The 25,301-nt window shown below is 37.9% G+C and overlaps 1 protein-coding gene and 1 long non-coding RNA gene across 5 annotated transcripts in view; one reads left to right on the forward strand and one right to left on the reverse strand.

The window, feature by feature from the left end:
• The window catches only part of znf618 (zinc finger protein 618), a 35,455-nt gene extending 24,591 nt beyond the window's left edge, over window positions 1–10,864 (reverse strand). For 2 of the 3 annotated variants that reach the window (XM_020600872.1, XM_020600871.1), the window contains exon 1: window positions 10,388–10,863. The gene's annotated coding sequence lies outside the window, so the exon portion shown is untranslated. Of the gene's footprint in view, window positions 1–10,387 lie in introns of all 3 variants that reach the window. The other variant, XM_020600873.1, reaches the window with a different exon arrangement.
• Window positions 5,265–20,363, forward strand: LOC109960632 (uncharacterized). 2 transcript variants are annotated; one of them, XR_002275033.1, is made up of 4 exons: window positions 5,265–5,300; window positions 14,119–14,191; window positions 16,955–17,005; window positions 18,933–20,363. It is a non-coding gene; the product is annotated as an uncharacterized LOC109960632 (long non-coding RNA). The 2 variants fall into 2 exon arrangements; XR_002275032.1 differs by lacking the exon at window positions 5,265–5,300 and adding an exon at window positions 12,982–13,115.
• The last annotated feature ends 4,938 nt before the right edge of the window (window positions 20,364–25,301 follow it).

The following is a 25,301-nucleotide window of genomic DNA, read 5'->3' on the forward strand; positions in this document are numbered from 1 at the left end:
CTTTATCTAAGTCTTCCTCTCTGTAAACTGATTCCCAGTTTTGCCCCATAAAATCCTCTTTTAGCCTCCTTACAGCATGTTCATTCGTCACCCTCCTATAGAAAAGATTTGTTTTTGGCCTCTCTTTTCTATACTGGCCCTCATAAACCACAAATACTGGTAGATGATCACTAATATCATTTATAAGTAATCCACTTGTCATTTTGCTGTCAATAACATTGGTAAATATATTATCTATTAGTGTTGCATGCTGGGTTGTTACTCTACTTGGTTTTGTAATTTTTGGGTATAAACTGCATCTATATATTGTGTTAATAAACTCCTCAGTTCCTGTGTGCTTGTTAGGATTCAACAAATCTATATTGAAGTCACCACAACCATTAACCATGAAGAACAGAGTGGCTTAGCCTAACTGTACATTAGTGACCTCTGCTCTGTGGCACTCAAATGCTCTAATTTCAAAAATATCCAAAATTACACAACATGCCACTTCAGCACAAGACTATAAAAGGCCTTGTCAAGAGAGGGTGCTCAAAATGCAACAAAGCAAAAAAGAAAGAGTAATGTCGGGATGACCGATTTTATGCAAAGAGGGAAAACTTGCCTTCTAATAATAGCACACTAATACAGCGACAAGCCTTTTCGTAATCCAAAACACACCTTTCTTTGGATACAACACCTGACCAACAAGCCCCAGCAACAGGCCCATAAACTGGATAATGCTGTGACAAAAACATGTCCGGTTTTCAGTTTAAACACCATACCTTAAAGTATCATTAGTGAAATCGTATGTGTGCAATACTTAATAGGCTTTTGTGCAAGGTTGAACAAGTTGTATATTTTGTTGATTTACTCACACCTTATATGTTTACATGAAGCAAGGTTGAACATGACTTTTCAGATTTTTTCTGTAGTTAATTCTTCATGCCATACAAATTAACAGCATATTTTCTTTTTTTTTTTCTTGTCATGAACCAAGTTTTTGGACAAGAATATCAAATATGTTAATTTACTATTTCCATGGTCATTTTCTATTTTCAGTTAAAAGGGCTTTTTCAATTTTTCACCACCATTATTTCCAGTGGCATTTCTTAAGCATTTGTTTGTTTGTTTTTTAATACAGTTCCTCAAGGTATTTCCATTTCAGGTTTTTCAATTTCCCTTTCCATTTGTCTTGTCACAGTGTATGGTTTCACAATTGGCTTAAGGTGAACAGCAAGTGTGAATACCTGTGTTATTTTACCCACACTATTCACAGCTTAGCAATAGGACCTTGTTAAGCTTTTTACTGCCACTGGAGAAAATAAATACAGCTGCTGAAGAAGGTACATAACCACCAAATAAATGAACCAGACAGATGCTCAGTGATATCAACATATGCACTGGGTTCAAACTACTTTAATCAAAAGTAATGTATGATTCATTCCACACAGATTTCCAAAAATGGACTGGACAGATTTATTGACACCTTTTCAAAATCATCAGAAATGGTTATTTCAAGCATGTGATGCTCCTTTAATTTATAATAACACTGACATATACACCAACAACAATATCTGTAATGCCTGAGTATTTCCATTTACATAAAGTAGCCCAACTGAAACACAGAAAAAAAAAGTTTTAATATTCTGATATAACTTAAGTCTTTGGAATGTAAGAAAGATGTCATAAAAATGTTTTTAAACTATTATTTATTCTTCTGTAATAACATGCTCCTCATATTGGACATCGGGTCTTGCTTTGTCACAAGAAGATCATCATCAGGCATCAATTTGGTAAAGATAAGGTTTCAATTTTTGGCCATTTTTATTTTTTTTTTTTTTTTTTTCCCCAAAAAAGTTGTGAACAATCAGTGTAGGAGCTTTACATTAGATTTTTGACTAAAATGTTACATTGTTTCATCCACTTTACTTTCTCCACTTGGAAACATGGAAAGGAAAAGTGTGCACTGGTGTTATGGTATTTTCCCAAAACAGATAACCATTTATAAAGTTACATGAAAACAAACTGTAATGTGTAGATAAAATTAGTCACATTACAATGCTCCCCACCCTCCAAATTCAATTACACATCTTCAGCAAAGAAAAAAAGCCTTAATGTAATTTCATTCAAAACCTTAAGGTTACTGGGTGAAGGAAACGGTGGGGATCAGACACAGCATAATGACCTGAGCTTGCCTGTGCACTATAAATGGTACAATAGGAAGCAGTTCTTAGTGTTTGAGAGAAAGAAATATGCTGCACTTCACCCAGTTCACAAATGTCCAACTCTCCCTCAGTGATTTTCATCAAAACTCTCTTTCTCCATTACTCTGCTGTTTCTGAAGGAAAATGGCTGAACATGAAAAGTCCCAGTGTCCCCTACAAAGGACAATGGGTAAAATGTGTATTTTGAAAAGCCTAAAATGAACATACAGCTCTAAATTTTTTTATATAGATGACCTTCATGAACTAAAAAAATATTATGAAAAAAAAAATTACACACTTTTTTATAAATTTGATCATTTACCCCTCTTGCTGCCATGGATGGTGCTTGCTGCGATTTTAAAAAAAGGCAGAACATGTAATCTGTTGGCCAAACACCAATTTGTGCAACATCTCTACAAGGCCCAGGATGCCCTCTTTGCAGGACATTAGGACAATTGAAGTGGATGGTGTGGTGAAAAGCCTCTACCTCCCGGCTTTCACCAAGCATATCAACTCTGTGGATATCAACATCAAGTACACTCGTGAGGATGCCAGAGGTGACTGTCTGGCCTTTTTGGATTGTGCAGTCTACTTGGGAGGGGACAGTAGCCTGAAGGTAGAAGTATATCAGAAACCTGCACACACGGACCAGTACCTGCTTTTTGACTCACACCATCCACTTCAACACAAACTGGGAGTCATCAGAACTCTAAATCACTGTGCCCGCAACTGCAGAAGGGGCAAAGAAGGAGAAACTACACATCCAGAACTCCCTTAAGGCTTGTGAATACCCTATGTGGGCCTGCACCAAAGCAAGGAAGAGGCCCAACACCAACAGGGAGAAACCAGAAACAAGAGGGGATAACACTGTCATCCCTTATGTGGCTGGTTTATCAGAGAAGTTAAAAAGGATCTTTCACAACCACAATATCCTGGTTAACTGTAAACCAGGGAACACCCTGCAGCAAAGACTGGTCCACTCGAAGGACAAAACACCCAGACACAAACAGAGTGATGTGGTGTATGCAATTAAGTGTAGTCAGGAGTGTAACGACTTGTACATTGGTGAAACTAAGCAGCCGCTCCACAAACGCATGACCCAGCACAGGAGAGCCAACTCCAGTGTTTTTTCATCTTACTATGACCTGGATGACTGAGGATCTGCACGGACAATATAAAACAACTATATCAATATTAAAACTCCTCCAAATATGTCAAATCATTATGAAATTTTAGGCCTACTTCCTTCCGATTCTTTATTACTGATCAGTTTTATTTAATGCCAGATTTTCAAGTTAGTTTCCCCCCCTCAATAATGCCACCTTTCATGTTTTTTTCCCAGCCAACACAAACAGGGCAGTTGGTTACGTGACTGTCCAACAACCAATCCCATATGTTTATCTTTTTATAACGTCTTATTTATTCAGCATTTAACACCGAGTCTGAAAACCAGGGCAGCAGAAGTACCACACCTCCAGCCTAAGTTGATGTGTTACTTGAGTTCATGCGTTACTCCTGTGCACCAAACTAGTTTGTGAAATGTCAATTCAGTCACCTTGAAATGGTGACATTTGTGTGAATGCAGCTGTTAAACTAAAATTAAAAACTACATTTTAGCATTACTGTGGTAACCCAGTTTTTTAACCTCATTTGGATGCAAAAATTTGTACACACACACACAAAAAAAAATCATGTCAGCTAAGTCAGTGTGTATAGAGCTGTGCCAAATTTTACACCTCGGTGCCACAATAAATTAAACAGGCAGCTCTACATTTTCTAGCTTTAGGACTGAACTGTCATATATAACAAGTTCATTCTTGAAATGGCATGCATTCCCTTGTAAGTGCCCTGTTCTGGGACTCATCTCAAACATTACCACCTGGGGCATTTTCATATTTTAGATCAATTGTTGAGTTAAGGCAAGAAAATACTTCATTTTGTTCCAGTTGTTTCTACAGTATCTAAACATCTCTCTTCAAAAAGGTTTCTTACAAGGCTTGGCACAGTGGGAATAGTCACCAATGGTATATGAGCCACAAAAGTGCATTAGTGTATGTCAGCACATGTAACTTTCAGGAAAGATACAATGAATTCAAAGGAGCCTCACTGCAGGCTTGCAGCGCCATTTATGATTAAAGCCACTGTGAAAACAAAAGTGTTATCTACAAAAATAAACAGCACCTGTGAGTGAAAGGGATTCCATTTTAACATTTTATGACCCACAGAGAAAGAGATGACATATAGTAATTTCAGATACATTATGGCAGAGAAACTTAACCAAAATGAGCAAAACTGTTTCAAGTATAGCAGCAGTCTAAGTTTGGCCTTGAGTAAGCTTCTCTTTGCAGGCAGGTTTTCTTTTGACATGAATGTTTACAATAAATGTATATTTCATGAGACCTCTTTTTCATTGTAACTAGACCCAGAGTGTCCAGACTGAGCTTAAGTGCAGTATGTGAACTGAGTGTGAAGGTGTTTTTAACAAGCCATTTTAAACAATCATATTGCTGAAAATTCCATGTGAAATGCGTTTGTCTAAATCTAACAATACGGTACATTTTGTTTTCCTCTTCTCATACTGTAGCCCAAGGGCAGCACGTCCTGAGTCGTCAACTCCAGTGTTTTCCGTTGTTCTTGCACAACTTAGCGCAAGAATGAAAATTTTCTATCATAACACAAATCCTTCACACATATAAAAAGCAATGTCTCATCATCGCTCTGTTATGAACGACAGAGTGAAGGTCTTCTGTTATCTTGAATTCCAAACAAAAATGAAGAGCACAAATACAGTGGCTGCGTCCGAAACCGCCTACTACCATACTGTATAGTAGGCGAAAGCAGTAGGCGAGGCGAGTAGTATGTCCGGATTCGTAATATTCCAAAAACAGTAGGCGAAAAGTACCCGGATGACCTACTGCTTCCGGTTGAATTTTGCAGTGTGCATACGATGGACACTTCACTATCCCATGATGCCCCGGGAGAGGAGTTATCCAACGAAGAAGACGCTGCTATGAAAACGTATGTCACGTGATGTATCAACATGGCGGATGTAGTACGTCCGAATCTCATTCATACTACCAGGCTTCATACTATACAGTACCTACTGTTTTAACGGTCAGTAAGTAGGTACTTCATCTCTTTCAGTACGTACTGGCACAGTATGCGGTTTCGGACGCAGCCAGTGACTCAAAGCTAATTTTGGAGGATTGCTGTTTCCTGTTCTTGTGTTAATTGTATTCACTTCCTGTTTGCTGTGTCTGAACCGTGTTATACTTACTACCAGATTGTTTACGGATTAAGCTCACTAATTTCTAGGTTTATCTGAACATCAGCAAATTTTTTTGAGTCACGACAAACGCCTGCACTACTTAAGCACCGGTGTTACAGAAGTTCTTGCCATTTTCGAAATTTAACTTGCTACTTTAGGTCAGCTAGCTTAGAAGCTAGCTAAGCTAGTAGCTTAGTTGAGAGCAACTGCTTCCCCTCTTCCTCTCCTTCCTTCTCTTGCTTGAGTGTCACAGGTTCAGTTATTCCTCTGCCTCCTTTAGCGATAATGGTACTTGTAATAAATGTCAGATGCTAGAAGCATTGGAGGCGAGGCTCACTGAATTAGACGTGCAGCTCCGCACAGTGGAAGTGCGGCCCAGTTAAACTGGCCCATGTAGCCGGAGCGGGGCCTCCTAGACGTGGCTCAGTCCAAGCTAGCGGACCCCCAGTACTACCTGAGCAGCCGGGAACTCTTCCAGGTGGTTGAGTGACAGTTCGCAAGAGTCGTAGCTTGAAACAAATGCCCACAGTGCATCACCTGCCTGTTCACGTTTTGAATCGATTTCCCTCCTCAGAAAACAACTCTGGTAATTGGCAACTCTATAATCAGAAAAATGAAACCAGAGACACCAGCGGCCATAGTCAAATGTTTTCCTGGGGCCAGAAACCCTCCACAATTTATTCCGTTAAAGGGAGTTTTTCCTCCCTGCTGCGAGTATATCCATTTTATGTTACTTTATACTTCTAGTACAATTCTATTCTTCTATTACAATCTACTTCTTTTACCTCTTTGAGTTTCAAGCTGAATTGTAAAAGTATCTGTTACTCCACCAAATTAACAGTAAAGTCTTAAGGGATACTTCTGAGCACTTCTTCCACCACTTTTTATTACACAACTGCCTTCCTTATCTTCCAAAACAATGATTTTGTTTACAAACCCAATAGGAAGTCCTCTGTTAGCACCACTTTCTCATAACATGTTAACAAAAGCCCCCAGTGTTCCCCCAGCTGACAGGAGTCAGTGGACTCCTGCCATCTTTAATCTCTGTGGGGTTAGAGAGATCCATAAGCTGCCTCCAAGACCTGGAACTTTCAGCAGTGAAATCAATGTGACAATTCTTTTCCATCTGTGAAATAATGGCAAGGACACATTTGAATTAGATCAATCTCTCTTAATCACCCTTGCAATATTTCCTGTGCAACAGTATGAATGCATACCTTGAAAATATGAAATGCCGGACGTGCCGGTTTTCCTCTAATTACAGTCAAAATGCCAAATTAGCCATCTGGCCTTCTGCTTTATAAACAGTCTGAGGCTTCTGATATACTGTAACCTTCAGCACCATGGCAGAACAAAAGTCTAAACAGAATCACATTTACTTGTTGTTCCTTGCAAATAAAATATAGCCTATACCAAATAAAACACAACCAATACAGGAGACAAACACTACCACATGACCAGGAAGTTGAATTTTATCAGCTGATTTTTGCATATCAAGGAACTATATATAGAATCAGTGTAAATGGCATTAAAGTAAGCAGTGGGTGGCATTGTGATTTATGACAATCTGTTAAACTACAGTTTTCTCTTTCTGATTGAATCCAGCTGTGTTTAATATGTCAAAGCATGCACATTAACAACAGTTTATTACATCTCTGCACAAAATGTATCTAGTTACAGAATAAGGAAGTTAGAAATACAAAGAAACCTCTCTAGGACATTGAGCTGTTCAGAATTCAGGACTTAGTCAAAGTACTTAAAATAATTGGCCTATATTTGAGCAGTACTGTATCTGCCTCTGCACAATAAAGTAAATCAATCACCATGTTTGGTTAAAGCAAACAAAAAAAATGGTGTGCTTCTAGTTTAGAGAGATGTTCTTATTTTCAACTGTATCTTACTTTGCCAAAAATCACTGTGCTCTGTATATTCAGTTGACTGGAAGAGGTTCCAAATATAAAATACCAATTTGTTTAAGGTTCATGAAAATGTTTCCACTCTGGAGGGATTAAAAATAGGAATCAGCTAAAATGGGGGATGGAAGGGGTCACTTAAATCACTGCTCTCACTGCATGTTTGTGTTATCCTAGGCAGAGTCAGTGACTAGGAGCATGAGTTGCCCAAAACCTGTTTCACACTAAACGCTTTGCTTTCCCCGTTTCTTTAATCAAATGCACATTTTTCTGTCCTCTGTAATAAATGTCTTCCAAGATGCTGTATGACCAATGATTTCAAAAAGCAATAATGCAGAAAAATGGATAACCCCCCCACCCCCCTACCCCACATACACATACACAAGATGCTCTGGAAAAAGAAACTGTGTCGTCTAGTAAAATTCCATCAGCATACACTCAAAACCCCCATAAAAACCTTTTCAATCTATATGTTAATGCCACGAATTAAAATTTAATAACAAGAGATATTGAAAAGCGGACCTGAATTATACAAAAATAAATCCTGAAAATCAGGCCCCTAAAATTAGAAATTCAGGGCGGCATCCGGTCTGTTGCTAAACCCTTGTAGGCTGGCAGATTAAATTTTTGATGAAAATCAAAATTACACTGACGCAGGCGCAGCAAACCTGGCTCTATTGTGATTTATGGATTCATTAAACCCGCGGGAGTTTCACCCCTCCCCTTTTGCCTCAAAGAAATGAGATTTGCTTTGCTGAAAATTTGTATTTTCAGACAAGCTACTCAGGCTCTGCTCTACCTTCAGAAAATGGTCAAGCAAAAAAAGAAGCTTCTGTGTACATAACCACTGCACGTAAACAGGCCTAATTTTCATTGCTGCAGCAATTGAATGCCCTAATGCATTATTCATGAAACCAATAAGGTTCATTTTTACAAAGGAAAAAGCTGAAAAAATATGTGCAGAATGTGCAGATTTTCCTTTTTATGCAGAAGCCCAAACCCTGAAAAGCCTTTCCCTAGAGACTAATTTAAGATAAGCCATTTTCAGACATTTTCAACATGCCACTAAGAAAGTAACAGAACATAAGATGTTCACTACATTTAAAATGGATGCATGTTTCATCAAATACATCCAAGCACAATTCTGTTATTGAACATTAAGAAAAATGAGCTGGCAAAACATCAGACAGTTTGTGTAACAAACCTTACCTTTTGAAATGGAAAGCAAAACCTCCATACTAAGGCTGATTACAATTAGAGAAGCAACTATATTTCAGACAGTCAAACCCACAGACTGTGATATGATCCCTTGCCAGCTTGTGTTTATCAGTCCCCGAAGGGACAACTTTCACCTCTCCATTGAAAGTATTTGCTCCAAATATCCTCAGTGATGCAAAGATTTTGTTCATTAAAGTACTGAGAGACCAGCATTCCTCTTACCTTTCGTAACACTGCAGCATTATTCCAGAGACTTGTATAACTTATTACTTGGTGCTTCATGTATTCTGCATATAAACATTCCCATCACTCACAGCTCATGACACTGGTTGCCTCTGTTCAGTCCTGTACTTGAACTGAAACTGCTGCATTTTCATTATACTAAAGAAACAAAGGTCAAGATTTACACCCTGATTTTGCATATGCCATACAAGTTCCACCAGCTTTTTGAATTTATACTGATTTGAAGGTCAGCATTAAAATTACCCACAGCAAAATGGCCTCCACAGTTTCCCTTACATTAAAATAAAAGCAAGCTATGCAAGATGGGAAACTGTTTGGTGTCTGCAAGATTAATATAAACAGTAGAGGCACTGGTAGTGATTGTTTTTCCTGCCCTCAAATTATGCTGACATGGTCTTTCTTCTTCCAGTGCTGTTCATTTCACTTTGGATAGTTATTTTCCACTTACACATTTCCCATCTTTAGAAATAAAAGTCCAGATTGTTCCATAATTGCAGAGCGGTAAATTCTAGCCGTTTTCCCAGCACTGCATATAAATACAGATTCATACAAAAGGAGCAAAAGTACAGTTGCGTGGATGTTTGGCTGAAGAGATACAGGATGGACTGGACTATTATTTTTTTCTCTCAGAGTACAGGCACATTTCTCAAATGACAACCAGTTTTTAAAGAAATGCTTACACATTTAAAATTCATTATAAATAAAACAAAAATGAATTAAGTTGCACAATGCTGTGAATGTATTTTTTTAAAAGGGCTTTTTTTTTTTGCATTAATTAGCATGAAGGTCACATGGTGCTTTTAATTTTAATCTGAAGTAGAGATTCACGGAAAACGCCTATTCATTTCAAAAGCATTGCAGCATTCCTCAATTCAATCCAACTATTATTCAGTTTGATAAAACAAGTCTCAAAACTAGTCTCATTGCAATTTTTTAATTTCTAAAAATGACTGCCTACAGGTGGCGCCAATGACACCAGAATTGAATTCCTCTATCTTCCTAAAAATAAAAGTCTAGATGTATTTTGACATGACGACACCTCGGTGGGTCTTCTTGTCAGTCTAAAATGAACACCAAGCCGTCAAATGCAGCCAAAAGTAACGTTAGTGTTGTGTGAGTTTCACAGGAGCAACTCCGGAGCTCTGCTCAAATTTGCAGGAAAATTCACAAAACATGGCTGCAGGAGGTTTTTGTGTTTCAGATTGTTCCTCCCCTCATCGTCCTTCATGTTGCCTCTCTCGCCTGGCTCCCTGCTTCTATCGGAACATACACAGTGTTTTGACGCGTTTTTATGTGAGCAAACTCAGCGCACATACGACCAGTCAGCAGTTACACGGAAACTTCATTACGAAAATTCGGCCAAAAAACATCAACAGATTAGATCTATTTCGGCTGTCTTAAAAAGCCTGCACCTGGTTTAGTGGCAGGCAATAGTGCGAAAACATCGACAGGTTTCGTTTACTAAGTAGAGGGGACAAGAACTTAACATCCGCTATTGAAATTTCTCAAATTTAGGATTTCTAAATCAGAAAAAAGAAAAACACTGCAGTTTGACATACCTCCAAAAACGATGCAGCTCATGCGAAAAAGGCTCCCGCTCCAGAAATCTTCCCTCCCCGACCAGAGGTGGATGCACAACTGCTTCCTCAAAAAACTGTGAATTAGTTATGAGAAATTCCAAATGTTAACAATTTTCACCACAGCGTGTTTTTCCTCCGTGACACGCTACGTTACATCTTACTAAAAGAGTAATGGCGTAATGAATTGAATTTGCCCGAGACTCCTTGCAAGCTCTCCGCTTCTGCCTTGCACAGGGGGGGTTTGTGTTGCGGTTCCTCCTGTGGAAATTTTCGTCCGCCATATACAAGGGCAGATTCCGAAATTGCAGCGCCGGCCTGTATATTAGCCTACATGAAAAAAAAAGAAAAAGGAAAAAAAGTCTGGAAGAAGACAGAAAAAAGTGGTTGGCCGACTATGAAGTTACACAGGGAAAAATGAGACGAAATTACGCAGAGGGGAAAATTCTCATGTGAACTGAGAACATTATGTAGGGCTTCAGCTCTACAATGTGTGCTATTGAGGTATTATGGTTTTATTTCCCTATTCCGACAAGAGTCTCTGATTGGGTCATTGGCTATGTCAAATCACCATAGCCTTCTAGGTATATGCAGTTTTGCTTGTGTTTCTTGAAGTTTAGATTAGAACCGGAATCAGAATCTGCTTTATTGGCCAGGTGTGTCGGACACACGAGGAATTTGACTCTGGTACATCGGCTCTCAATGTGTATATGCATATCCCCATGCAAGGGGCAAGTAAGCAGTAAACCAGCATATGGCTGTGTAATATAACAAAATAAGCAGTATTAACAAGCAACAAACAATGCAAAATAAGCAGTATAAACAGGCAGTAAACAATGCAGACAGACAAAGGAATGCTCACTCGGAAATGAGATAAATAGGAATAAAAATAGAGTACTTAAAAATAGAGACCTGTACGGATCTGTATAATCTGTACAATGTATATTTACAGGTATTGCACTGAGGGTTATTAGAAAAGATTAGATTAAAAAAGAGAGTTGCAGCCACCATGACCTATTGTAAGAATAATAGTTCGGTGTGTGTGTGTGTAAATAAATCAGAATTATAACATTTACTACAAATTATTTTTGTAAAAAGAGTGGCCAGTAATTCACTAAATCTACTGATGTTATTGCTGTTTACTGCAGCAGTCTCCACATGCAGGTTGCTTGTCACGAGAAAGGTTTTGGTTGGCCAACAAATTTTGATTTCAAAACCCCAATGTGAGAATTAATCTTTTTTCCCCGTTAGAGATAGCCTAGTTTTTGTTTCCTAAAAAACAAACAAAAAAGTTTTTTGCCATGTTCAACAAAACAGCGTCATATTTTTAATTTGTTGGTGAATTGGATAGTTTGTTGTATTAATGGATTTTAATGTAAAATGACTGAAAAACTGCCAACAAAGAGAGAGATAGGCTACATAAAGCTGTACATTCATTCAGTATAATATTAACTCTCACTATACACCCAGGGTTTCTTTTGTATGATTTATTTGCAGTGCATTCACTCCCCCAGAACTGTTTTTAAGAAAAGTGAAGAAAAAAACTGTACAAAACAATTTAAATCACAAACATTCAATAATTTGTTGCATACTTATTTTCCCACTTTTACTGTGATAAAATCCACTGTCAAGGTTATTCACAAGTACAAATCAGGGGAAAGATGCAAGACAATTTCCAAGGTGCCAAATGTCCCTGAGAGTTCAGATCAGATATTATGATATAGCTACACGTGCCTTCATAAAAAAAAAAACTGGCAGTGCCTATGAGAAGGGTCTTGAGGGAGGCCCCCAGATGGCCTACAGAAACTCAGAAGGAGCTGCAGCTATCCTGGTTCTTCACCACTCACTTATTTACAGCAATGGGGAAAAGAGAAAATAACTTTTGAGTGCTTTTCAGAGGGCAGTCAAGAGTCACTTAAATGAATAATCCAATGAGATCAGTAATATGTTTCCTGGGACTCACAGCCATACAAAAAAACAAGCCTCTCTTCACATCAGCAAAAAAAAAAAAACAAAAAAAAAACAAACAAACAAAAAACAGTACCCCTGTCATGAGTCTTGGTGAATATATGAAGCAGAACCATCATGCTGAAGCTTCTCTGTAGCTGGCTCTAGAGGGCTTGGGAGAGCACAGGGTCAAACAGTGCAAGAAAATACAGAAGATCTTGGAGAAAAACTTGCTGTGATTTACAACAGAACTGCAACTTGAGAGAAGATTATTATTATTGTCGTTGTTGTTGTTTATTTATTTGCTGGTGTCAAAAACCTAATTACATTTCCTGGTTTGATAATATATTGTTTTGAAACAAGGCAGAAAAAAAGGTGCAAGGAGTCCATTTTAGAGGCACTGTATCTGTTATATCTACTATATTTTCCTTTCCTCATTGGTGATTTATTTTAATAAGGTTTCAGAAAGATATTTGATCATTTTATATTAAAGATCATTTTCTAAAATATGATAACAGTGTCACAGTCTTCTCATATTCACAGCCCTTTCCTTGTTTTGGAAAGTAATGACATCACTCATAGTTTCACCAGTGAATCATTATACTTACAATTTAGGGACCGAGTAATAATATACAGTTAAGAAATGCAGTTGATTTGCCCTATCCAACCCTGTCTTTCTCACACTGCATTTATTTTCTCTGTCCAGCAGAGAGCACCAGCATACCAATGAATAGTCACTCCCATTGCTTCTCTGCAGAGGCCAGTGAGTTCACCACATCAGTACATTATATGTAATGCCAGCTCCCTTTTAGCTCTATCTCCCTCTGCTGTTAATGGTTTTGCTCATCCATCTCAGTCCACCACGTTAATACTGCCTCTGTGCTCCTTTACGTATTCGGGATGGTGTGTTTTCTGTGACATAACATTCAAGGAAAGTTCATGAGTTCATGCTCATTCAGGCATTTCTCCATGCAGGAAAGTTTAGCATCTATTGCAAAGCACTGAAGTGATTTTTAGATGGTGCTGTTAAATAAACAAAAGCATGGAAGAAATATTATGCAAATAGTATCACAATATTACAGCTTGTTATGCAGGCCAGACCATTAAGTGCTTAATGGCACAGGAACAAAATTAAAGTCAAGGAAAGTCAATTCTGTAATGTAATTACAGTGATATGATCAAATTTGTTGGTCCTAGTCAAAATACAAGTTTTAAATTAGCTAAAGAGAATAAATGGCTTTCATAGAAAAATAAGATCAAGAGGGTATTGCAGTTATATTTTCTGCTGGTGAGAGCGGCATGGACAAGTGTTTTCAGGTCTGACTGGGATTTGTTTTTACGTCTTCAATTTTTGAAGGTTATTTTGGTGGTGCTACTGATATGTGAGTAAAAACTAAAGTCTTCATGATAACTTCAAGGATTCTTTGTTTATAGACAAGAATTGTGAAGATAGCTAACTATTTGTGTCCAAGAGTTTCTGGCAAAACTCAGTTGTCATAAATCACTCAGTGTTGTTAGAAGAGCTTTTCTACTTATTCCAGAGTGATGACAACAAAGGTACATAGTTTTGAGGTCTAATTGCCAGCTAGAGACGAAAGTGGAAGACTGGCTATTTTGGGAAGAGGGAGGTGACTAATACTGAAGAAGGAGTTTTCCCCTGCAACTGAAACATTTAGCAGCTCAGAAATTGGGGATAAAATCTAACAATTAATGTGTCCTTTAATATCTCACAATACACTCTGTCTTTCCTGTGGTATCTTTCACAGCTCAAGGTTGGCCTGACCTCGTCTCAGCCTACTTTTTGAGAACTGTTCTTTCCACTGGCAGATGATCCAACAGGTGAGAGGCGCTGACAGCAAGGACACTATTTTTTCTCAGTGACCTACTGGAGCTTGAGAGCAACCAGACCTTTGCTGCACCCTCAAGAGCTCTATATAAATTAGACAGTATTCACTACATTGAGCTTACTACAGTCTTCAGAAATTTTACAAAAATAAAATGCATAAAGACAACAACAACCTACATTAAAATGAACTTTTGTGCCAGAGAAAGAACTACAAAAATATCCAGAATTAAAGAACAAGTGGTGCAGGAATTTTTGTACAAAATAAGTCACTGTGGGTGTCTCAGGTTTACTATATTTAAAGTATTTTACATTTACTTTTGTATGCTATAAATTGTCATTGCTCCACATCCAAAAACTTAACTTTGTGGAGATTTCGTGTTCTCCCCATGTCTGTGTGGGTTTTCACTCGGTGCTCTGGCTTCTTCCCACAGTCCATAGACATGCAGATTATCTGGTGACACTAGGTGTGAATGTGAGTGTGACTGGTTGACTGTATGTGTCAGTCCTGCGACAGACTGGTGACTTGTCTAGAATGTACCCCGTCCACTGTCAGCTGGGATTAGCTCCAGCCCCCCACCCCCCACCCTCTACAGGATATATGATATAGATAATGATATGAATGGATGGATGGATGGATGTATGGATGGACAATCATATAGACATACATACGTATGTAAGTATTTGGGCATTGTTCAGGTTAATGTCTAAATAAAATAAATAATACTGAAGGCAATCAGTAAATATACAGTATGTGCTCAATAAAGTGAACAACAGAGCAATGTGTGTGCATGATCAGTAAACACAATGATACAATCTATGACCAATCTCTGTTGTCAGTTAAAATACCATGTACCTCCGTGTGACCAGACAGGGCAATAGTTCATTATTTACCTGTATTGCTGGTATAAGAAAACAATAGTTGTTTGCTGACAGACAGATAAAAGCAGGCAAGAATCCTGATGTTGTTTGTTATGCTGCCAATAGTAATTGCAGGTTTTTGTCAAAGGGCAATCAAAGGCCTCTTGTGTTCACACAGTGTGTTATTACGGATCAGGCAACCTGTTCCAATCAAATGCTGAGCCCAAGCTAAAAACAGAATTTTTTTTCTAAGGTGACTGATTTAAAAAACAAGTTATAGTTTAAAAGAGAGAGATCACTTACATATAAAAACACTAAAGCATTATACACTTCTACATGTATGGTGTGTACTTTCAACTTCCATTTGTGACTTTTTAACATAGTTTCATCCACAGGCAGATTATACCCTTCTCATTTACTTTACCCACACATCTAAGTACAGCTGTGTTTAAAAAGACTATTAGTGGAAGTGCAACTTTTATCCTGTTTTACTCTAACAAAAACAGATTCCCCAATAGCACAAGTAGCACTTTGCCTATTTTAAGACAAATGACAATTTTCTTTTCAACCTCAACCTGCAGGTAATGACAGATGCTTAGCTGTTTTGTTCCTTTTATAATTGCAAGCCATGACAGGAGCACACAGCAAAAAAAAGCCCATAATTGCACCATATTTACACTTACAGTTATGATAGGGCAGTTTGAGCTGACTAATCCTCCTATGCTTTCATATGGACAAGAAGTCAAGAAAGACTGAGGGAGAAGCTAAGAATAAAACCTGCTATGATTCTGCAGTAAACCTCTGCTGCCCACAGTGACAAAATGCAGATGATTACAGCAGTGCCCTTTCCAAAGCTAGTCATAGTTATCCACTTTACTCGGACGTTGTTTCTATGTTTGGTAACTGTACAGTCAAGGACACAACTTAAAATCATTATGAAGGAACTGAAAATATAAGAGAATGAGTGTAATGTACAGTATACATATCTACATTAGCACTAAGATGCTCAGTCCATTTATGTCTCCAGCTGTTTAACTTCATACAGGATAGCCTTTATCACACTTCCATTGTGGAGAAGCCCACAGACCTCAAACAACAGGGTCTTTAGCACCAAATAGCACTCAGCATTTTGTTGTCTTGTTTTCATAGATTTTCTTTTGGAAATTATTTGCAATGTTTTTCCCCTTGTGGCTGCTCTGGGGGATAATTGGTTCTTATTTCCCGAGGAGTGTTATTTGAAACCACTGGTGAACAGTTTTATCCATTACTTTAAATACACATTGTTGTCTTTCATGTCCCTTGTTGACTGTGATTTATGTTCTTTATAAATTCAAGTGAGAAAACAGATGGATGATCATCAATCTTAGCAAATTGCTTTATAATAGTGAGGAATATGATACCATGAAAAGCAGGAAAGTTTGATGAAGTTCAGATGAGTTGCATTGCATTGTTTATATGCAATTTGGGTTTGTGTTATGCCAAAGATCATTTTGTTACTTGGCCATGATAGGTTGTTTAATTTCTTTCTTTCTACCATTTGATAAACAAGGAAACAAGGGCATATTTGGTCTTTGCCTGTGGAGCATTATTGAGGAGTACTTGTCAAACATTGATTGAATCTAAAAGATCTATTTCTCTTATTTACAGCCATCTATATAAAAATTTTATTCTTCACATTGAGCCAAACACACAGAGATGTTTGTCTTGTTCTGAACAAACAGTGTCTTTTCTCCACCATGTAGTCATTTTTTTTTTTGCTTCACATGATAGTAATCTATCACAAAAGTGGTTCCAGTACTCACTCTCTGCAGCTCGCTGTGAGTTCAAAATTACCAACATGAAGCACAGATCATCCTGTTCCATGCTTTATCTGTCTTTTTATTCCCTTTTGTCTCCAGCCTGTGTCAGAGTCGTTCTTTGGACATCCCGCTGTCGTCCAGAAATGACAGGTAAAAAATAAAAATGGAAAACGAACCACTATAAACAAATACATTTGATATCTACTAGAGCTAGTGATGTAACGTTGAAAGACTTTCTTGTAAGTTTTCTGAGCATGGACAGGTTTACACTGATGTGATGATAAGACTGAGACAAATCATAGTCAACCATAAAACTACAGTCAGGAATATCTTGTACAATGTTATCACGTACAGTGATAGACATTATACTCCCCACAGCTTTATCCTTGCTGGCTTCCCTTCTCCCCATTGCTGAACTCATCACCAGCTAAATAAAGAACATACACTGACAGACTAATTGACTTTAGTGTTATTAAATACAATGACAACAACCATCTGTCATAACAGAATAAAACTAGGAAGCCAGCCAAGTTAAAGAGACAGATTACAAAGCACCCAAGTATGAAGGAAAACAAAAAGATTTTTCCATCTGCAGAGGGAGGAAGATACTTGCCAGAAATTTCAGTTGGTGACAAAGTTTTGCAAAAATCACAGATGGCTTCTTATCAAGTTGAGGACAAATACCACTGTACAATAAATGACCATCTGTTTGAATTTTTATATGTGAAAATTGAATAATTCAAGTAATAATGTGTTTTGTCCACCACTGTAAACCCAGTGGGACATGCAGTATATCCTCTATAAAATATGAGAATATAAAGTATTTCAAAGAATCCAAAAGTTCAATCAAGGTCAAGGTCAAAGTGTTTACACAATCATGATTGTGAGAAGAGAGATGAATAAAACAACTGATATAAAGTAATAAGTAGCCAAAACTGCATCCTGATCTATCATCAGAAGCAAGCGATGCCCCCAGCCTCAATCAGATCATCTCCAGGGTGGCAGCCTCATTATGGTTGGTCAGTGCTATATTAAGATCACACTAAAGGCCCTCATTGTCAAGTACAACCTCGGTTTTATTTTCTAATTAAACAAAAGGCAGCTATGAAACTGTAACAGTAAATATCTGGGACAAGAGGAACCCCCTAAACACAAATTACTAGATAAATGCATCAGGAAAGCAAAACCTTTCAAGCTATTCATAAATTACATGTATCCATTAGGAATGTGTTCCTTTCAGATTTGTGTGTGTGTGTGTGCGTGTGTCTGTAGGTTGGCTTGACCTGAGCATTGACATCATATAAATGAGCAGTCTATAAATGGAACCTCATTAGTGGGCTGTTATAATAGAGACAGGGCATCTCAAGGACCCTTAGGGCTTTGAATTCTGCCACTTCGAGATGTTTTTGGTTCTTTCACAAACGCATGCATGTCTTAGTTCTTTCCCACTCTCACCTTTGAAAGCTTTATTTTACTATAAAAAATGATAAATGCAAAATATTTAAACTCCATAAGCTTTGTTAATGACTTATCTATCTATCTATCTATCTATCTATCTATCTATCTATCTATCTATCTATGCAAATTCTCAATCATCCAGGTCGTAGTATGCTGAAAAAAACTGGACGCAGTTTCAGGTAGAAGACGTTTTGCCTCTCATCCAAGAGGTTTCATCTGGTCTCTGAGAAGTTTTTTCAGCACCTTCTGTGTATTCTGCACTCACTCTGCACTCCTCTTGTTCAGCTTGGTTTAATCTCCTTTGTCCTGAATGCCTCATGACAAGCAACTAAAGATAAGTGTGAGAGGGAGACTTAAAAGAATTACTTAAATAATTTTCATTTCTAAATACATGGAGGACATTTGACAGTTACAGCTCTGGCCTGTGAGAGACAAATCTGAACAGTTTTACTTGTCTTTAAAATCTGCCTTCAGGTTTGTTTGATTCTTTCATCATCTGACCCAACTATTTGGAGCTTGTTCTATCTATTGTTCTCTTTTCTGAGTATTATCTTTACAACGTCCTCTGTCCTCTTCAGCATCTCTCACATCTTTTTTTAATTTCCTGTTTCCACTTTAGACTTATCACAACTCCCGCCCCCTCCTCAATTCCTCTCCCTCCCTGTCTGTCTCTTGTGAATGGAGAGTCTGTGACTGAGATTGCAAAGGGACTCCGTGCCCTACACAGAGATGTTACAAAACACTGCCATACTTGGTATTCATAGAGCTGCCCTACTTTCATCAGTACCTATATGTGCAAGTACACACACCTATATTGAATGGATTTATCCACAAATTGTTTGTTCATAAACTGGTTAGTTCACATATCGTATGAAGGTTTGCTAACAGAACTGATCTGAGACTGTGGAAATGAATATATCCATCTATTAGCCTGCACTGTGCTGTGGTTACATTAGCCACTGCTACTGCTGATTATGGGACATTACAAAGTGAGTATGGGAAGTTGACAACTTTCTCCACATATTTGTTATTGCTCAATAAATGAAAAGTGGCATTTCTGTCTCCCCACTGTGTCTCTAAGGTAGGCTGTACAGTAGCTCAAACAATTAACTGGGTGACAGGTTTTGAACAAAGCTAGAACCCAAAGCCTTTCCCATTTCTCTTTTTCTCTGTGTAAATAAGGCACATTGCAAATGAATACAAACAGACATCAGATCCTACTATAACACATGATAGAGAAAGAGAAAATGAACTATTATACCACAAACTTCAACAAACAGGGCCTAAGATATTATGTGTGTTTGTACAGGTGCTGTCTAAATTTATTTTTATTGAAAACCACAGTATTTCAAAGGGAACATGTGTAAATACAGCCCAAAAGAGTTCAAATGACTAAAACCATCAGATACTAAAATAAACACTTATCAGACATGACAATGTACAGTAGTGGCCTTTTCAAGCAAGCAGAGTAGAGTTCTGTCCCTCTTTTGAAGGTAATAGATAACCTTTTGCTGTTGGCCACAAAAAATCTTAACTGCGTATTTCAGGCCTGGAAAATACAGAAGACAACGTAATGTGACAAGACAAAAATTGAAATGGCAACCCAAAAAAAGCACCAGAATTTCACCTTTTACGGGAAAACTTGTACTTTAATTTTACCTCAGGACCCTCCTTTTCTGGGGGTGGACATGCTGAGTTATCCACTATACCCAAAACGAATAAAAAAAAAAAACCTGTCAGCCTATACTGTATGTTTTCCCTATGCCTCATTTCCCCTCAGACCAGAAAGACAGGAATGGCATCATTCTCATAATCACTGTGTTTGGTCATGCTTTCTTAAAGCATTTCCACTAGGGGCAAAAAGTAACATACTAATGTGTATATGCTTCTCCCAGTGTTTTTGTCTTTCACTCTGAAAACCAGATTTTAAGAGCTGCTTAAGCCTGTTAGTCCCAGCTGTGATGTAAAGCATGCGTCATCACTGAATTGAGTGTTATGAGCATGTGTTTGATATAATTACTGAAACATTGCATCTGTGTGTTTGTGTGTGTGTCTGCTGATATTTGAAAATAAATTATGCTTTCTCACATTCTCTGTGTTGATTTATTTATTTTATATATCTTTTTGTTGGTGAATTTAATGCTATATTGGATGAACTCTGTAGACAAACACCACTCACCATTTCTGTGTAAGTGGGAGCTGATTTAAGTGGCACGCTCAGACATTTCCTGTTATAATGTCAGTTCAACCAGAAAAAAATTCCACTGACACTGATATTTAAAACATATAAGAGTCAGGAAACAGCTAATGAACACCAGGTGTGCTTGCTGATTGCTCAGAATTTCAACTGGTATGTATTAACTGTTGCTTCCTGACTCTTCCACCTGCTTCTAATGATGGCTTTAAATGAAACCGTATGCTTGAAACAGCAATACTCCAGTCCTATTTTTGGAGTAACTGTGCTTGTACCAAAAAAAAAAAGATGAGTTACACAAGTTTTTTTCTTTTTTTAACAACTTAATTTGGCACAAGCTCCCAAACTTGCTCAAATAATTTAATATTTGGGAAACTGTACATGTGTACAGGTAGGTGAGATGATGACATAATTTAGTATGAATAGACATGTATCTGATGATATGGGAAATACAAATAAAGGGATTTTTTTGAGTAACCACAGAAAAGAGGAAATGTACTGGTTTATATATTTTGGGAATAACTGTGGGCTGACTGTTACATATAAGGCTATTGTGAGAGGAGTAAAGGGTGAGGTGACATTCCTGGTAGAACCCCTGTTATAATTTTGTTAGCTATTTTTAGTCTCAGACAGTTCAGCAACATGTGTTTGATCATCCTTTGTATGCTGAGAGGAAGGAGGAGAGGACTTGCCAGTTATAATATTATTGGTGACCGTTGACATTTTGAGGGTAAGAACAAATATCTAAAAGCTTAACTGCAGCTAGATAGGTTGTGTAACTAAAATTTAATTAGAACTACTAAAAACATTCCTATTTTGAGTGGGTTGGCACCAAAACTGCACCCGCCGAAAAGCTTTGATATGTGTTCTTAAGTATTTAAGGGAGGTAATGAGATTATTAGAAAAAGATATGTTATTTGAAGTCTGTTTCACTTACCAGACATTACTTTTCTTAGACATGTGGTATCCTGCAAAGAATGTCTTCATATCCTGTTACAAATAAAATAGAAACTGGCCATATAATATGTATTCAAGGCATTTTAGTTTGTCCATTTGTCATTATAAACATTCATACATTAAATTCCAATTTTGCAAAAATTTGACCATACGCCATCTCCCTTATGATGATCTCCGAGGCCATTTATCAGCTTGTTTTTTAAACTCATATATCACAGTCAGGTGATGTAAATTACATTCAAGCCACTCGTCAAGCCAGTACAGAGTAGGGATCATGTTGCCAGTCCCTGGTTCCTGTTTTCTAACTTTACATCAGAAAATGAGATGAGGACTTTCCTGACTGTATCCCATGAGATCAAGCCCTGGTTGCTAAGAGACTAATGGAAAGTCAGGGCCTGAAGGAATGACAGGAGTGAGTCGCTGATCATGGAAAATCAGAGAGACTGACAGAAAGAGGAAATTAAAACAGGAAATAAAAAAAATACTATAATAATTACTTCTTTGGTTTGTTAGACACCTGTTTGCTTGCCTGTGCATGTACAGCATAATACTCCATTAATCCCCAATCTCAGCGCCTGCCTTATTTGTGTTTATACAGTAGCTGAGTTCCTCAGGAACTTTAATTTTACTGCATCCTTCTAGTGAAACAAAGCTAATGTAGTTACACAGCCACATCTGTGCAGCATGTCCTTGATGATGTGTCACAGAGCTATGAAAGGCACGAGCAGGTTAGCAGAATTTTAAATGCATCACTGGGCCCTCCCAGGCCTATTAATGTTCTGTTGATGTCACTACAATGAATCTGGATTTGCACAGTGATTAATGCCTTCATGGACTGAAGCTAAAATGCTGGACTCCAAGGTCCAAAGTATGTGAGACTGTAGTGAATGTGTATCTGTCTGTTCAGGCAAAGAGCTGAAGTGGGTTCTTTGACCTGGCGATTATTTGCACATATTAGCACTCTTAGGGGAGGTGTGCATGTTTTTCCTTTCATTTTTCTCTTTAATGGAAAGATGATGCTTGTGTAATGGCTCTGATCAAAGCATTGCCGAACCAAAAAGCCTTTTATTAGTGGGAAAAACAAAACCTCTGGTGGGAGAAAAGCAAACCGAGCCAGAGAGTTATCTGGGCACAAGACAATGTACTAAAATGTTTAAAGCTGATGTCATCAATACTTTTATATAAAGAATAGATTAAATGGCTATGTGTAACACTCATATGACAAGCCTACATAGAATTAGCCAGTAGTTCCCTTCAAAGTGGCCATTGACTAAAAAAATTATAGGTGTTCAAACAGACTGTGTGTTTTCAGCTGATGGCCAGTGGAGCTAAACTGCTTTATTTAAAGGGCATCTATTTCACATGAACACGCGCATTCCCCCGGAGGAGCTGGAGGAAGTGTCTGGAGAGAGGGATGTCTGGGCATCTTTGCTTAGACTGCTGCCCCCGTGACCCGGTTCCAGATAAGTGGAGGAAAATGGGTGGATGGATGAATATTTCACATTAACTGTTTCTGGATTTTTATACTGCAATATTGAACAATGTATTCTATGTCTTACAGCTACTATCCAGAGTGCCCATACCCTCCTGATTTGAGCTTTGGTTGATTCTGACAGCCCCTTCTGGTTCCTACTGTGTTCTCTGTTTACAGGGGTGGGATTCCAGCCTATAATCATGTCAGTGGACAGACCCAGTGTCCTCCATGCCTACTTATATCCAAAGCAGCTGCCAGTAATGGGCTTTCTCTTCCCCAGTACCTCAACTTGTGGTGTTTTGTTTACCCCTCATGTTATGTTTTACAACACAACACCCTTGCAGAACATTCTCACTCATCCACCCCTACATGACTATAAAGATGTTTCCTACTTACTTCATTTGTATCATTAGTTCTTTTTGTTTGAAAGAATAAATTATTTTCTGTTATGTTCCTTGTGTGTGTGTGTGTGTGTGTGTGTCTCCCATTTTTTGTCGCTGTCTTAGAGCCGAGCTGTGACGCTATGCGTTCCAAGCCATGAGCCTTAAAATAATCGGAGAGCAACATGGCAGCAGAGGACAGATGAGTAGTTTGACCTCATCTGTCAAGGTTACTGTAGGAAGTGGCACTGGCTGTAGTATACAGTGCTAATCAAAGGTGGCCTGCGTCATATGGTACAGAAGTAAAAAAGATCAGATGTGACCGATACTGATGCTTCCTCACATTACAGCTGGGTGTATGCTAACCAAATAAATTTGTCTCATGTCTTGTCATAAGAGTTTCACTGTTTAGCCATAGCTTCAAGAGCTCCAGAGTTGATGTGTATGTGGCAAAAGCACCAAAGAAAACAGAAATAAATGAAGTCTATCAATAGTTAGTGTCATTGCTGCTATCTCCACATTTAAAATCTCATTTCTATATGATTGCAGAATCCACTGTATAAACATTTCTGTATTTTTTGGCAGTACAGGCCTTTACTGTATTTAACTCTCAACAGCACTTGATGATTTGAAATATTTATAACTCTTAGTTAACAAATGTTTGTGACATTATCAGAGAGTGTTTCAATATATAAAAAAATGTGTGCTTATGATTATTGCTGCTGGATGACTCAAGTGATGAGGTGCTGACACTAAGATTATTGTTTCTATTTTCATCGACGCATAAAATCAACACGTGGAGAAAATTACACATTTGTCATTTGTTTGGTTTCTTACTTGGAGATATGCAGGGAAAATAATGTTCAGATCCAACCAAGCTTATGGTCAGAGCCATGAGTCAAGCAAGATTTTGGAACAAAGCATTAGACATGTTGTGGTGACTTCATAAGCTTGATTCATTTCCTCTTTTTCACTTCCCCATTTTGAATACACACACTCACTAATGCAGTTCACCACAGATTCAAGTGGGTCATTAATGTGAATCAATGCACGCAATCAACCGAGCAAAGAGTACACTCTGTAGCTGCCATCAGAGGTTTCAAAGCAAAGTAGAGAATCTTGTAGCACTTCACGAAGGAAATAAATATTCCAAAAAAGAAACTGAAATTGCAAATGCAGATTATACTAAATTAACTTGGATGCTTGAATACAGAGTTACTGGTCTGAATTTGAGTGTTTATCAGTGCATTCTAACAACTATAACTTCTCATGTTGTAAAGAAAACCAGAGTATTTGCTAAACCAATGTATTGGACACCTTGAAAATGTGACTTGATGATAATGCTAGATGAAAGTAAGCACAAAAAAGGTCTGCACCAAATTGGATAATATTACATCAAACAGTTGCTGAAGCATTTACTGTAGCTTGGAATCACAAATGTCATCCTGCTGGTGTTGCAAGAGGAAAAGTCAGGAGATCACTCAAGCCATTAGGATTTGCCATCTGAAAACTCCACACATGAAAAATCCATAAATATTGACTTCACTAAATAAAAAGTTTGCCATACATGTGGCTATACAAGAAAAGCCAAAGGAACGGTAAAGTCAGCAGTCTTCAACCTCTGGGGATCATGAATTTGTGTACAAAATTTTATACCAAGCCATCCAGTACTTGATGTCTTGAATCTTGAGTCTGAATCACAGTGGTGAACCAACCAACACTGCCATCTGTAGCAAACAAGACAAAAAAAATGCCTGGGATTGCCCACCAGTCAGGAGAAATAAAGAATGAGTCAAAAAAAATGAATACAAGAGTTAATCTAGTTGGCTTTCTCTTTAACACCCTTTTGTGGTCCTGGTATAATGCGTGCTGGCTCACTGTCAACAGAGGCATCTGGGCTTTGGAGGACTTGTTTGCATGAAGCCAGTCAATTTATATAATGCAACAGTGTCACCATTCTACTACAGGCAGTAGCTAACTACG

This window comes from Monopterus albus, unplaced genomic scaffold (assembly GCF_001952655.1).
Source record: "Monopterus albus unplaced genomic scaffold, M_albus_1.0 scaffold49.1, whole genome shotgun sequence".
In the NCBI taxonomy this organism is placed as follows: Eukaryota; Metazoa; Chordata; class Actinopteri; order Synbranchiformes; family Synbranchidae; genus Monopterus; species Monopterus albus.